Source organism: Hyperolius riggenbachi, chromosome 3 (genome assembly GCF_040937935.1).
Source record: "Hyperolius riggenbachi isolate aHypRig1 chromosome 3, aHypRig1.pri, whole genome shotgun sequence".
NCBI classification, from domain to species: Eukaryota; Metazoa; Chordata; class Amphibia; order Anura; family Hyperoliidae; genus Hyperolius; species Hyperolius riggenbachi.
The window spans coordinates 41775612-41791823 of record NC_090648.1 but is presented as its reverse complement, the minus strand read 5'-3'; the positions used below and the strand labels follow the sequence as shown (position 1 = coordinate 41791823).

General features: G+C 44.6%; 2 non-coding genes across 2 annotated transcripts; both read left to right on the top strand.

The window, feature by feature from the left end:
- Positions 1-6751: 6751 nt before the first annotated feature.
- TRNAS-CGA (transfer RNA serine (anticodon CGA)) lies at positions 6752-6835 on the top strand. The gene has a single exon. It is a non-coding gene; the product is annotated as a tRNA-Ser (tRNA).
- Positions 6836-8177: 1342 nt separating this feature from the next.
- On the top strand, positions 8178-8259 carry TRNAS-CGA (transfer RNA serine (anticodon CGA)). Its single transcript has one exon. It is a non-coding gene; the product is annotated as a tRNA-Ser (tRNA).
- Positions 8260-16212: the final 7953 nt, after the last annotated feature.

Here is a 16212-nt window from a genome sequence, read left to right as displayed (position 1 = left end):
AATGGTCCCCTGCAGACATCCTGTGCCTCACTGGTGCTCCCCGCCTCCAGTTCACTTCTGGAATTTCCAACTTTAAAGATGGAAAACCACTGCGCCTGTGTGGCCGAGTCCTCACTCCCGCTGACGTCACCAGGAGTGTATTGCACAGGCCCAGTACACTCTATGCTTGTGCAGTACACTCCTCGTGACGTCAGCGGGAGCGAGGACATGGCTGCCCAGGTGCAGTGGTTTTCCACTGCACAAGAAAAAGGATTGACTCTAGGGTGCATGTGAAAAGATAGAACATTTTAATATACCAACTTCAATACAAAATCTAAATAACACACAATTGTTAAAATTATTAATCATACACAACATACAGTTCTAATGTCAATATCCAGAAACATATATGCCAACAGATAACCATGAGCACTGTGAGGGAGCTGCAGTCCCCGACACATAAGTCCCCAAAATGGATTGGGATGGACCCTTTAGTCTTTTGTGAAACCACTGGATAGTTCAAAAGATCATAAGGGATTATTGGGAGGTTCCATAAGCAAAGGTATATGAACCACACTGAAGTTCTTTGGGATCCCACAGGTGTTGAATTATAGTGATGTTATCCAATAATCATTAATCAACAGAATGAACAGATGCACGTTATTGCCAGATGGAAAGTCCCTTGATGGGCCATATACTAATAGAAAATGCTCCAAAAGTCCACAGAAAATCTCAATCGCAGACTCAGTAGTGCGAACCAAATTTGTAAAGAGGAGTTTTAGTTGCACAATCATAAAAATAGGTTGTCATCATAGAGATAAATCTCAACTTGGTACTGGCTATCACTAACAGTGGATAATAATCACTTGATTGCAGTCCACAACAGATCCCAATTGCAGATTCATATAGTGTGAACCAGGTAAACCGGTGTAGAGCAGTTGCTTACATGAGGCTTATCAGGAAGGCCAAATAGATCAGTTGTGTAGCATTGCTGAGAACGTCTGGCTTTATTGCAAATAATGGTGATGGTGTGAACCAAATAGGTTGAATTGCCAGTTGTAGCTGCATACCAGTGTGGATAACACCATATGATGGTTTGATTTACTTGCAATAAAATTTCACACCAAGATGGCTATCTGTATATGTGAAAATGTCCATCATGAAAATATGAAATTTATAGTCACCGCACTCCAGTAGTAATGAATCCAGGGTTCAGGGTCCAACATGAGCTCACTGGTCATCAGTCCAGGCAGAGTGGGATGCCCCATAGTTCAACGTGTTTCGCTGATTTCTCAGCCTCATCAGGAATAGGCATTCTGGTTGCTGTAGTGCCACAAGTGCACTGGCGTTCAAACGCCATCTAAATTCGCTTGGTGTGCGTCTCCATCTCCATCCTCCCGCTCCCACCCGCTTCCACACTGAAGTACGACCAATGGGCTGCGCCGGGACCTGGGCGGGAGGGCGGAAATGGAGAAACCAAACAATCATGCTGCCAGGAAGCCAGCAGCAGCCCCTGTTCTCTCTCACCTCCCTGGGCTCCAGCACTGCAATTTTACGTACATCCACCGGGTGGCGTTGTAACACTTTGGTGAGAACAATGACGGTGATCTTACCAGAGTAACTTAGAGCCTCCAAGGACAAGAAATAGAAGGGCTACCGACATCTGGATTACCCGGGAGGTATGTAAAAGATCCCATGCTGCTCAGCTCGGGATTACCGACAGGGAGGTTAAACCACCACAGGCCTAAGCAGGTTCATAGTTTTTTTGTGGCAATGCTGAAAACTGTCTCACCGGGTTTGAGGAAACTGCTGTCTCCAGACTACCTAAAGCCACCACAGACCACCATCACAGCCTTGATCGCTAGCCGGATTTCCGTGACCATGGTGGAATCCGTGATTGAAAGCTGTGATCGATGTCCATTCACTGAATCCGATCACGATGTCGGATTGTAAAAAAAATGCTTATGAATCACCGCTATTCCGTGATCATGTGGTCGTCATGAGCACCACAAAGTAGTAAGTAAGTGTATTTTTCACTACAGAAAGCAAGCAGTGATGGTTCTAAAGTGGTACTTTGCAATAGTTGGTGTATTTGACAGCTCAGAACCATACCATTGTAATGGGAAGATTACATTTGGGTATTGCCAATCTACAATGACACTGCATTTGACTTGTAGTTACCAGTGGTGAGTAGAAATAGCCAATAACATGTTAAAAATTGGAGGTTTGAAAGTACGTCACTAAGAGATGGCTGAAGGTCGATTTGATTGCCCCAGTTCTTAACTCTGTACAATTTGAAACAAGCCAGAATTTGGATCATCTCATTGACCATCATTAGATGTGAGTACATTTAAAAATATGCTATACTTCCTAGACCACACCTGGAATTTCCTGAGGTCTAAACCGAGACTTTGCAAATAGCTGTCCAGATCTCTGCAGACAAGTACAAACCCTGCTCAAGACAATTTTGGAATTTCACGCACAATCAAAAATTTGCATCAGGTCTAAAAAGGAAATTGAACCGTGGCTTCTTTCGTATTCCACTCTGGTGAGATATCGGTCTTGGAAAAAACAGGCTAGTTCAGGAGCTAGCTACGTATATCTATATATATAAAATCGGATGTATGTGTGTGTGTGTGTGTGTGTGTGTGTGTGTATGTGTGTGTGTGTGTGTGTGTGTGTGTGTGTGTGTGTGTGTGTGTGTGTGTATGTGCCGCGATCACGCGAAAACGGCTTGACCGATTTGAACGAAACTTGGTACACAGATCCCTTACTACCTGGGATGATATGTTCTGGGGGTCTCGTGCCCCCCCTGCACACCTGGGCGGAGCTACAAACAGCAAATCAGATTCCACCCATTCAAGTCAATGGAAAAAATGTAAAAGGCTGCCATTCTCACAGTAATCAAGCCAGAGTCCTCACACATGGCACAGTTGGTCACTTGGTGACCGAGGTTACAAATCCAGGAAAAGTGGGTGGAGCATACAACAGCCAATCAAATTTCAGCCGTTCATTTTAAATAGGAAAATGTAAACTGCAGCCATTCTTAGACTGTTAATCACAGAGTTCTCAAACTTGACACAGTTGGTCACTGGGTGAATGAGATTAAGATTCAAGAAAATGGGTGGAGCCCACAACAGCCAATCAAAATTCACCTGTTGATTTTCAAGGGGAATATTTAAACTTTTGCTATTCTTACACTTTTAATGGCAGAGGCTTCAAACTTGCTACAGTCGGTCATTGGGTGACTGGGGTACAAATTCACTAAAGGGGCGGGGCCACATACAGCCAATCAGATTTCCTTGGTTGATAAACTGCTTCCATTCACACATTTTTGATGCCAGGAACCTGACAGCTCACAAACTTGGTCATTGAGTGACAGTGTGTCAAGGTTACAAAAAGTGGGCGGAGCCAAAACAACTTTTACTGGGAAAATATAAACTGCAGCCATTCTTACACCGTTAATGGCAGGGTTCTCAAACTTTGCACAGTTGGTCATTGGGTGACAGATTAAGATTTTGGAAGGTAGGTGGAGCCTACAACAGCCAATAAAAATTCACCTTTTGATTTTCAAAGGGAATATTTCATCTGCTACCATTCTCTTATACTGGTAAAAGCAGATGCCTCAAACCTGGTACAGTTGGTCACTGGGTGACTAGGGTCCAAATTCAGGAAGGGGGCGGAGCCACAAACAGCCAGATTTGTTTATTTTTTAATGGGAATACACAAAGTATTGATACCAAGGACCCCAAAGCTGATAAACTTGATAATTGAGTGACTGTATGTCAAGGTTAGAAAAAGTGGGCGGTGCCAACAACTTCATTTTTTACATTGCAGGGTTCCCATACTTTACACAATTGGCCACTGGGTGAATGGGATGAATATTCAGAAATGTGGGTGGAGCCTACAACAGCCAATCAAAATGTACCTATTGATTTTCAAGGGGAATATTCACATTGCTACCATTCTCACACTGTTAGTGGCAGAGGCCTCAAACCTGATACAGTCAGTCATTGGGTGACTGGGGTCCAAAGGGGTGGAGCCACAAACAGCCAATCAGATTTGTTAGATTGATTTCAGCCATTCTGTTATTGGCAGGGTTCTCAAACGTGACACAGTTGGTCACTGGGTGACTGGGACTAATATTCAGATAAGTGGGTGGAGCCTACAGCAGCCAATCAAAATTCACCTTTTGATTTTCAAGGGGAATATTTACATTGCTGCCATTCATGCACTCTGAATGGCAGAGGCCTAACATCTGCTACAGTCAGTCACTGGAAGACTGAGGTTTAAATTCTGAAGGGAGCGGGCCAAAAACAGCCAATCAGATTTGTTTAATTTTAATGACAAAATGGAACTTATTGATGCCAAAGACCCCAAAGCTCACGAACTTGGTCATTAAGTGACTGTATGTCAAGATTAGGAATAGTGGGCGGAGCCAAAAACAACTAACTTTTTACATGGGGAAATGTAAACTGCAGCTTTTCTTACACTGTTAATGGCAGGGTTCTTAAACTTCACACAGTTGGTCACTGGGTGACTAGGATTAATATTCGGAAAAGTAGGTGGCACCTAGAAGAGCCAATCAAAATTCACCTATTGATTTTCAAGGGGAATATTGAAACTGCAGCCATTCTCACACTGTTAATAGCAGAGGCTTCAAACCTGCTACAGTCGGTCGTTAAGTGTTTGGGGTTCAAATTCAGTAAAGGGGCGGAGCCAAAAACAGCCAGATTTCTTTGCTGGATAAACTGCTTCCATTAGCACAATTTTGATGCCAGGAACCCAAAAGCTCACAAACTTGGTCATTGAGTAGTGACTGTGTGTCAAGGTTACAAAAAGTGGGTGGAGTTAAAAACAGATTTTTCTAGGAAATTGTAAACTGCAGCCCTTCTTCACTGTTAATGGCAGGGTTCTCAAACTTAGCATAGCTGGTTACTGGGTGACTGGGATTAAAATTAAGAAAAGTGGGTGGAGCCTAAAAATGCCAATCAAAAATCACGTCACTTTTCAAGGAGAATATTAAAATTACTGCCATTCTTGCACTGTTAATGGCACAAGCCTCAAACCTGGTACAGTCGGTCATTGGGTCACTGAAGTTCAAATTCAGAAAAGGGGACAGAGCCACAAACAGTGAATCAGATTTGTTTCATTTCATGGGAAAATACAAATTATTGATGCCAAGGACCCCAAAACTCATAAACTTGGGCATTGATTAGTGACTTTGTGTCCAGGTTACAAAAAGTGGGCGGAGCCAAAAACAAATTTCACTGGGAAAGTGTAAACTGCAGCCCTTCTTACACTGTTTATTTCAGGGTTCCCAATCTTTGCCCAGATGGTCACTGAGTGACTGAGATTAATATTCAGGGAAGTGGGTGGAGCCTATAATGGCCAATCAAAATTCACCTGTTGATTTTCAAGTGGAATATTTAAATTGCTGCCATTTTTACACTGTTAATAGCAGATGCCTCAAACCTGCTACAGTTGGTCATTGGGTGACTGGGGTTCAAATGCTGGAGAGGGGTGGAGCCACAAACAGCCTATCTGATTTGTTTAATTTCTATGGGAATATACAAATTATTGATGCCAAGGACCCCAAAGCTCACAAACTTGGTCATTGAGTGTTTGTGTGTTAGGGTTAGAAAGTGGGCGGAGCCGACACCAGTCAAATACATACCCGGGCAACGCCGGGTCATCAGTGGGTGGAGACAAATACAAATTTCACTGGGAAAATGTAAACTGCAGCCATTCTGTTAGCAGGGTTTTTAAGCTTTGCAAAGTTGGTCACTGGGTAACTGGGATTAATATTCAGAAAAGTTGGTGGAGCCTACAAAAGTGAATCAAACGTCACCTGTTTCTTTTCAAGGGGAATATTTAATTGCTACCATTCTTGAACTGTTAATGGCACAGGCCTGAAACCTGGTACAGTTGGTTATTGGGTGACTGGGGTTCAAATTCAGAAAAGGGGGTGGAGCCACACACAGCCAATCAGATTTGTTTCATTTCAATGCAGATTATTGATACCAAAGACCGCAAAGGTCACAAACTTGGTCGGTGAGTAATTGTGTGTTAGGATTAGAAAAAGTAGGCAGAGCCAACACCAGCCAAATACATACACGGGCAACGCCGGGCAATCAGCTAGTTGCAAATAATTGAGAGAAGAGATTCTGGAGGCATACTTGTGTGTTTACTATGTGACAAGCTATTCAAATTGCTCATCACTGAGGTATTAGTAAACAGAAATTGCCGATAAGGGTAAGGACATTTCTTCTAGATCGTGTCCAGTTGCTGTTAGGTACACCTTGATTTGGGTCAATAAACGCATTCAAAGGAATACTGATCATGTTATGCCTCTATCTAGCAAGACTTTGTAGACTTATTTGGAAGTTGTTTGCAGCTATGCTGAAACTTTTCATACCTGGTTTGAAGAAACTGACTTCTCCACACTGCAGAAACGCAAACAGTTACAGGAATATTCATCATTTTATGCCTATAACTGGCAATATTGTATTGATGTGTTTGGAGTAGTTTTTTGTTGCAGTAATTCTAAAAACCTTCATACTAAGTTTGAGGAAACTGGTGTCTTCCCATGACTTGAACCACCACAAGTCTCAGCAGAGTTTCATTTTTATTTGCGGCAATTCTGAAAACTGTCACACCTGGTTTAAGGAAACGGCTGTTTCCAGAGTACCTGAAGCCACCTTAGGCCTAGCAAAATGTTTCTGGAAGTGACAAAGTATTTTTAAAGTGTAATTTGGACAGCAGAAAGCAAGCTGTGATGGCCGAGTGGTTAAGGTGTTGGACTCGAAATCCAATGGGATATTCCTGTGCAGGTTCAAATCCTGCTCACATCGCTCTGGGTATTTTAATAGCGCTCAGACCAAAGCATTTGCATTTCACTACAATAGATTAACTAAGTAAAGCTTTGGCACCAACCAGAGACACTAAATAAGTGTTGTACTGATTGCAGGTAAATGAAGGGAAAAATATACAGTATTTCACCACACATGGGATTAGGGATGAGTTCTAAAGTGGTACTTTGCAATAGGTTGGTGTATTTGACAGCTCAGAACCATACCATTGTAATGGGAAGATTACATTTGGGTATTGACAATCTACAATGACACTACATTTGACTTGTAGTTACCAGTGGTGAGTAGAAATAGTCAATGACATGTTCAAAAAATTGGGGGTTTGAAAGTGCATCACTAAGAAATGGCTGAAGGTCGATTTGATTTCCCCAGTTCTTAACTCTGTACAATTTAAAACAAGCCAGAATGTGGATCATCTCATTGACCATCATTAGATGTGAGTACATTTAAAAATATGCTATACTTCCTAGACCACACCTGGAATTTCCTGAGGTCTAAACCGAGACTTTGCAAATAGCTGTCCAGATCTCTGCAGACAAGTACAAACCCTGCTCAAGACAATTTTGGAATTTCACGCACAATCAAAAGTTTGCATCAGGTCTAAAAAGGAAATTGAACCGTGGCTTCTTTCGTATTCCACTCTGGTGAGATATCGGTCTTGGGAAAAACAGGCTAGTTCAGGAGCTAGCTACGTATATTGCAAACAATTGAGAGAAGAGATTCTGGAGGCATACTTGTGTGTTTACTATGTGATAAGCTATTCAAATTGCTCATCACTGAGGAATTAGTAAATAGAAATTGCCGATAAGGGTAAGGACAATTCTTCTAGATCGTGTCCAGTTGCTCTTAGGTACACCTTGATTTGGGTCAATAAACGCATTCAAAGGAATACTGATCATGTTATGCCTCTATCTAGCAAGACTTTGTAGACTTATTTGGAAGTTGTTTGCAGCTATGCTGAAACTTTTCATACCTGGTTTGAAGAAACTGACTTCTCCACACTGCAGAAATGCAAGCAGTCACAGGAATATTCATCATTTTATGCCTATAACTGGCAATATTGTATTGATGTGTTTGAAGTAGTTTTTTGTTGCAGTAATTCTAAAAACCTTAATACTAAGTTTGAGGAAACTGGTGTCTCCCCATGACTTGAACCACCACAAGTCTCAGCAGAGTTTCATTTTTATTTGCGCAATGCTGAAAACTGTCACACCTGGTTTAAGGAAACAGCTGTTTCCAGAGTACCTGAAGCCACCTTAGGCCTAGCAAAATGTTTCTGGAAGTGACAAAGTATTTTTAAAGTGTAATTTGTACAGCAGAAAGCAAGCTGTGATGGCCGAGTGGTTAAGGCGTTGGACTCGAAATCCAATGGGATATTCCTGCGCAGGTTCAAATCCTGCTCACAGCGCTCTGGGTATTTTAATAGCAATCAGACCAAAGCATTTGCATTTCACTACAATAGATTAACTAAGTAAAGCTTTGGCACCAACCAGAGACACTAAATAAGGGTTGTACTGATTGCGGGTAAATGAAGGGAAAAATATACAGTATTTCACCACACATGGGATTAGGGATGAGTTCTAAAGTGGTACTTTGCAATAGGTTGGTGTATTTGACAGCTCAGAACCATACCATTGTAATGGGAAGATTACATTTGGGTATTGACAATCTACAATGACACTGCATTTGACTTGTAGTTACCAGTGGTGAGTAGAAATAGTCAATGACATGTGCAAAAAATTGGGGGTTTGAAAGTGCGTCACTAAGAAATGGCTGAAGGTCGATTTGATTTCCCCAGTTCTTAACTCTGTACAATTTAAAACAAGCCAGAATTTGGATCATCTCATTGACCATCATTAGATGTGAGTACATTTAAAGATATTCTATACTTCCTAGACCACACCTGGAATTTCCTGAGGTCTAAACCGAGACTTTGCAAATAGCTGTCCAGATCTCTGCAGACAAGAACAAACCCTGCTCAAGACAATTTTGGAATTTCACGCACAATCACAAATTTGCATCAGGTCTAAAAAGGAAATTGAACCGTGGCTTCTTTCGTATTCCACTCTGGTGAGATATCGGTCTTGGAAAAAACAGGCTAGTTCAGGAGCTAGCTACGCATATTGCAAACAATTGAGAGAAGAGATTCTGGAGGCATACTTGTGTGTTTACTGTGTGACAAGTAGTGTTGGGCGAACACCTAGATGTTCGGGTTTCGGCCGAACATGGCCGCGATGTTCGGGTGTTCGAGCCGAACTCCGAACATAATGGATGTCAATGGGGACCCGAACTTTTGTGCTTTGTAAAGCCTCCTTACATGCTACATACCCCAAATTTACAGGGTATGTGCACCTTGGGAGTGGGTACAAGAGGGAAAAAAATTAGCAAAAAGAGCTTATAGTTTTTGAGAAAATCGATTTTAAAGTTTCAAAGGGAAAACTGTCTTTTAAATGCGGGAAATGTCTGTTTTCTTTGCACAGGTAACATGCTTTTTGTCGGCATGCAGTCATAAATGTAATACATATAAGAGGTTCCAGGAAAAGGGACCGGTAACGCTAACCCAGCAGCAGCACACGTGATGGAACAGGAGGAGGGTGGCGCAGGAGGAGAAGGCCACGCTTTGAGACACAACAACCCAGGCCTTGCATGAGGACAAGAAGCGTGCGGATAGCAATTTGCGTTTTGTCGCCATGCAGTCATAAATTTAATACAGATGAGAGGTTCAATAAACAGGGACCGGAAACGCTAACCCATCACAGATGTTCATGGTTCATGTTACTTGGTTGGGGTCCGGGAGTGTTGCGTAGTCGTTTCCAATCCAGGATTGATTCATTTTAATTTGAGTCAGACGGTCTGCATTTTCTGTGGAGAGGCGGATACGCCGATCTGTGACGATGCCTTCGGCAGCACTAAAACAGCGTTCCGACATAACGCTGGCTGCCGGGCAAGCCAGCACCTCTATTGCGTACATTGCTAGTTTGTGCCAGGTGTCTAGCTTCGATACCCAATAGTTGAAGGGTGCAGATGGATTGTTCAACACAGCTATGCCATCTGACATGTAGTCCTTGACCATCTTCTCCAGGCGATCGGTGTTGGAGGTGGATCTGCACGCTTGCTGTTCTGTGTGCTGCTGCATGGGTGTCAGAAAATTTTCCCACTCCAAGGACACTGCCGATACCATTCCCTTTTGGGCACTAGCTGCGGCTTGTGTTGTTTGCTGCCCTACTGGTCGTCCTGGGTTTGCGGAAGTCAGTCTGTCGGCGTACAACTGGCTAGAGGAGGGGGAGGATGTCAATCTCCTCTTTAAAGTCTCCACAAGGGCCTGCTGGTATTCTTCCATTTTGACCTGTCGGACTCTTTCTTCAAGCAGTTTTGGAACATTGTGTTTGTACCGTGGATCCAGAAGGGTATAAACCCAGTAATTGGTGTTGTCCAGAATGCGCACAATGCCTGGGTCGCGTTCAATGCAGTCCTAGGCCGAAGAGGTCATAGCCTAGGGTCACAAAAACCTTTTTATTTGGGCTATTTCAATGGTAGTGATGGTGACGTACATAAATCTCAGCCATGGCCGTTAGCAACGTCTGAATTTCACGAAATGTCTCATGCAGGTAGAAGACATATTGTTAGACTTGGATTCCAAAGATGGGGTCCCTACATCTCTGCAAACCAGAGTTACAGGGGTCCAAAATTGGTAAAATCCCCCATAGACTTTCATTGCCTCCCTATTTCACTTTCCAAAATCTCACATCTTTTCAAAGGGCAATGGCTCAGCAGTACCAAATTTTCTAGCATTGTAGGGACCCTTAGGGGGATCATGACTGGTGAGTTTTGCCACTGCTGAGCCATTGCCCTTTGAAATGGTGTGAGATTTTGGAACGGTAAATAGTAGGCCCAATGAAAGCCTATGGGGGATTTTACCAATTTTGGACCCCTGTAACTCTGGTTTGCAGAGATGTAGGGACCCCATCTTTGGAATCCAAGTCTAACAATATGTCTTCTACCTGCATGAGACATTTTGTGAAATTCAGACGTTGCTAACGGCCATAGCTGAGATTTATGTACATCACTACCATTGAAATAGCCCAAATAAACAGGTTTTTGTGACCCTAGGCTATGACCTCTTTGGCCTAGGGGCCCGAAACTCACCAGTCATGTTCCCCCTAAGGGTCCCTACAATGCTAGAAAATTTGGTACTGCTGAGCCATTGCCCTTTGAAAAGATGTGAGATTTTGGAAAGTGAAATAGGGAGGCAATGAAAGTCTATGGGGGATTTTACCAATTTTGGACCCCTGTAACTCTGGTTTGCAGTGATGTAGGGACCCCATCTTTGGAATCCAAGTCTAACAATATGTCTTCTACCTGCATGAGACATTTCGTGAAATTCAGACGTTGCTAACGGCCATGGCTGAGATTTATGTACGTCACCATCCCTGCCATTGAAATAACCCAAATAAACAGGTTTTTGTGACCCTAGGCTATGACCTCTTTGGCCTAGGGGCCCGAAACTCACCAGTCATGTTCCCCCTTAAGGGTCCCTACAATGCTAGAAAATTTGCCACTGCTGATCAATTGCCCTTTGAAAAGATGTGAGATTTTGGAACTGTAAATAGGAGGCCCAATGAAAGCCTATGGGGGATTTTACCAATTTTGGACCCCTGTAACTCTGGTTTGCAGAGATGTAGGGACCTCATCTTTGGAATCCAAGTCTAACAATATGTCTTCTACCTGCATGAGACATTTCGTGAAATTCAGACGTTGCTAACGGCCATGGCTGAGATTTATGTACGTCACCATCACTACCATTGAAATAGCCCAAATAAACAGGTTTTTGTGACCCTAGGCTATGACCTCTTCGGCCTAGGACTGCATTGAACGCGACCCACGCATTGTGCGCATTCTGGACAACACCAATTACTGGGTTTATACCCTTCTGGATCCACGGTACAAACACAATGTTCCAAAACTGCTTGAAGAGAGTCCGACAGGTCAAAATGGAAGAATACCAGCAGGCCCTTGTGGAGACTTTAAAGAGGAGATTGACATCCTCCCCCTCCTCTAGCCAGTTGTTCGCCGACAGACTGACTTCCGCAAACCCAGGACGACCAGGAGGGCAGCAAACAACACAAGCCGCAGCTAGTGCCCAAAAGGGAATGGTATCGGTAGTGTCCTTGGAGTGGGAAAATTTTCTGACACCCATGCAGCAGCACACAGAACAGCAAGCGTGCAGATCCACCTCCAACACCGATCGCCTGGAGAAGATGGTCAAGGACTACATGTCAGATGGCATAGCTGTGTTGAACAATCCATCTGCACCCTTCAACTATTGGGTATCGAAGCTAGACACCTGGCACAAACTGGCAATGTACGCAATAGAGGTGCTGGCTTGCCCGGCAGCCAGTGTTATGTCGGAACGCTGTTTTAGTGCTGCCGGAGGCATTGTCACAGATCGGCGTATCCGCCTCTCCACAGAAAATGCAGACCGTCTGACTCAAATTAAAATGAATCAATCCTGGATTGGAAACGACTACGCAACACTCCCGGACCCCAACCAAGTAACATGAACAATGAACATCTGTGATGGGTTAGCGTTTCCGGTCCCTGTTTATTGAACCTCTCATCTGTATTTCATTTATGACTGCATGGCGACAAAACGCAAATTGCTATCCGCACGCTTCTTGTCCTCATGCAAGGCCTGGGTTGTTGTGTCTCAAAGCGTGGCCTTCTCCTCCTGCGCCACCCTCCTCCTGTTCCATCACGTGTGCTGCTGCTGGGTTAGCATTACCGGTCCCTTTTCCTGGAACCTCTTATATGTATTACATTTATGACTGCATGCCGACAAAAAGCATGTTACCTGTGCAAAGAAAACAGACATTTCCCGCATTTAAAAGACAGTTTTCCCTTTGAAACTTTAAAATTGATTTTCTCAAAAACTATAAGCTCTTTTTGCTAATTTTTTTTTCCTCTTGTACCCACTCCCAAGGTGCATATACCCTGTAAATTTGGGGTATGTAGCATATAAGGAGGCTTTACAAAGCACGAAAGTTCAGGTCCCCATTGACTTCCATTATGTTCGGAGTTCGGCTCGAACACCCGAACATCGCGGCCATGTTCGGCCCGAACCCGAACATCTAGATGTTCGCCCAACACTACACGTGACCCGTTCGGCCAATCACAGCGCTAGCTGAACGTTCGGGTAACGTTCAGCCATGCGCTCTTAGTTCGGCCATATGGCCGAACAGTTTGGACGAACACCATCAGGTGTTCGGCCGAACCCGAACATCACTCGAACAGGGTGATGTTCTGCAGAACCCGAACAGTGGCGAACACTGTTCGCCCAACACTAGTGACAAGCTATTCAAATTGCTCATCGCTGAGGAATTAGTAAATAGAAATTGCCGATAAGGGTAAGGACATTTCTTCTAGATCGTGTCCAGTTGCTGTTAGGTACACCTTGATTTGGGTCAATAAACGCATTCAAAGGAATACTGATCATGTTATGCCTCTATCTAGCAAGACTTTGTAGACTTATTTGGAAGTTGTTTGCAGCTATGCTGAAACTTTTCATACCTGGTTTGAAGAAACTGACTTCTCCACACTGCAGAAATGCAAACAGTCACAGGAATATTCATCATTTTATGCCTATAACTAGTGTTGGGCGAACATCTAGATGTTTGGGTTCGGGCCGAACATGGCCGCGATGTTCGGGTGTTCGACCCGAGCTCCGAACATAATGGAAGTCAATGGGGACCCGAACTTTTGTGGTTTGTAAAGCCTCCTTATATGCTACATACCCCAAATTTACAGGGTATGTGAACCTTGGGAGTGGGTACAAGAGGAAAAAAAAATTAGCAAAAAGAGCTTATAGTTTTTGAGAAAATCAATTTTAAAGTTTCAAAGGGAAAACTGTCTTTTAAATGCGGGAAATGTCTGTTTTCTTTGCACAGGTAACATGTTTTTTGTCGGCATGCAGTCATAAATGTAATACATATAAGAGGTTCCAGGAAAAGGGACCGGTAACGCTAACCCAGCAGCAGCACACGTGATGGAACAGGAGGAGGCGCAGGAGGAGAAGGCCACGCTTTGTGAGACACAACAACCCCGGCCTTGCATGAGGGCAAGAAGCGTGCGGATAGCATGCTTTGTACCGCCATGCAGTCATAAATGTAATAAAGATAAGAGGTTCCATAAACAGGGACCGGCAACGCTAACCCAGCAGCAGCAGCACACGTGATGGAACAGGAGGAGGCGCAGGAGGAGAAGGCCACGCTTTGTGAGACACAACAACCCAGGCCTTGCATGAGGACAAAAAGCGTGCGGATAGCATGCTTTTTACCGCCATGCAGTCATAAATGTAATAAAGATAAGTGGTTCAATAAACAGGGACCACGCGGCAACGCTAACCCAGCAGCAGCAGACGTGATGGAACAGGAGGAGGCGCAGGAGGAGAAGGCCACGCTTTGTGAGACACAACAACCCAGGCCTTGCATGAGGGCAAGAAGCGTGCGGATAGCATGCTTTGTACCGCCATGCAGTCATAAATGTAATAAAGATAAGTGGTTCAATAAACAGGGACCACGCGGCAACGCTAACCCAGCAGCAGCAGACGTGATGGAACAGGAGCAGGCGCAGGAGGAGAAGGCCACGGTTTTTGAGACACAACAACCCAGGCCTTGCATGAGGACAAAAAGCGTGCGGATATAGCAGCAATGCTTTTTGCCGCCATGCAGTCATAAATGTAATACAGATGAGAGGTTCAATAAACAGGGACCGGAAACGCTATACCATCCCAGATGTTCATTGGTCATGTTACTTGGTTGGGGTCCTGGAGTGTTGCGTAGTCATTTCCAATCCAGGATTGATTCATTTTAATTTGAGTCAGACGGTCTGCATTTTCTGTAGAGAGGCGGATACGCCGATCTGTGACGATGCCTCCGGCAGCACTGAAACAGCGTTCTGACATAACGCTGGCTGCCGGGCAAGCCAGCACCTCTATTGCGTACATTGCCAGTTCGTGCCAGGTGTCTAGCTTCGATACCCAATAGTTGAAGGGTGCAGATGGATTGTTCGACACAGCTACGTCATCTGACATGTAGTCCTTGACCATCTTCTCCAGGCGATCGGTGTTGGAGGTGGATCTGCACGCTTGCTGTTCAGTGGGCTGCTGCTGCATGGGTGTCAGAAAATTTTCCCACTCCAAGGACACTGCCGATACCGTTCCCTTTTGGGTACTAGCTGCGGCTTGCGTTGTTTGCTGCCCTCCTGGTCGTCCTGGGTTTGCGGAAGTCAGTCTGTCTGCGTACAACTGGCTAGAGGAGGGGGAGGATGTCAATCTCCTCTCTAAAGTCTCCACAAGGGCCTGCTGGTATTCTTCCATTTTGACCTGTCTGACTCTTTCTTCAAGCAGTTTTGGAACATTGTGTTTGTACCGTGGATCCAGAAGGGTATAAACCCAGTAATTGGTGTTTTCCAGAATGCGCACAATGCGTGGGTCACGTTCAATGCAGTCTAGCATGAATTGAGCCATGTGTGCCAGAGTCCTACCAGAATCCTCATCATCCTCTTGTGAGCGTTGTGATAGTTGTTGTGATGCATCATAGTCGTCACCTTCCTCCTGGTCTGCTTCTGCTGACCATTCGCGTTGAATTGTGGAAGTCCAACGTGCACCGCTCTGGCCCTCGTCAGTGGTCGCATGAAATTCCTGCTCCAACTCCAGCTGTTCCTCCTCCTCTTCTTCGTCATAGCTGCTGGGGCCAGCGTTCCCTGAGGCGGATGGCCTGATGTTGGTACCATCACGCTAATCGTTTTCTCCTTCAGATTCCCCCAGTTGCATCATGACAGCTGTTTCCTTGATTTTTAACATCGACCTCTTCAGTAAACACAGCAGTGGTATGGTAATGCTGACTGAAGAGTTGTCACTGCTCACAAGCAACGTGGATTGCTCAAAATTTTGGAGGACTTGGCAGAGGTCCAACATGTTGGCCCAATCGGATCCACAGAAGCTTGGCAGCTGGCCGGATGCGCCTCGGTACTGCGCCGTCATGTACTGGACCACTGCACTCTTCTGCTCGCAAAAGCGGGCTAGCATGTGCAGCGTAGAATTCCAGCGCGTAGGGACATCACACAGCAAGCGATGGTGGGGGAGATTGAAGCGCTCCTGCATCTTGGCGAGTGCCCCCGAAGCAGTACTGGAATTTCTACAATGTTTGGCCACTCGACGCACCTTCAACAGAAGATCGTCCACGCCTGGGTATGTCCTCAGGAACCGCTGAACTACTAGGTTCATCACGTGCGCCAGGCAAGGGATGTGTGTCAGCTTAGCCAACCTTAAAGCGCGAATGAGATTACTCCCATTATCACACAC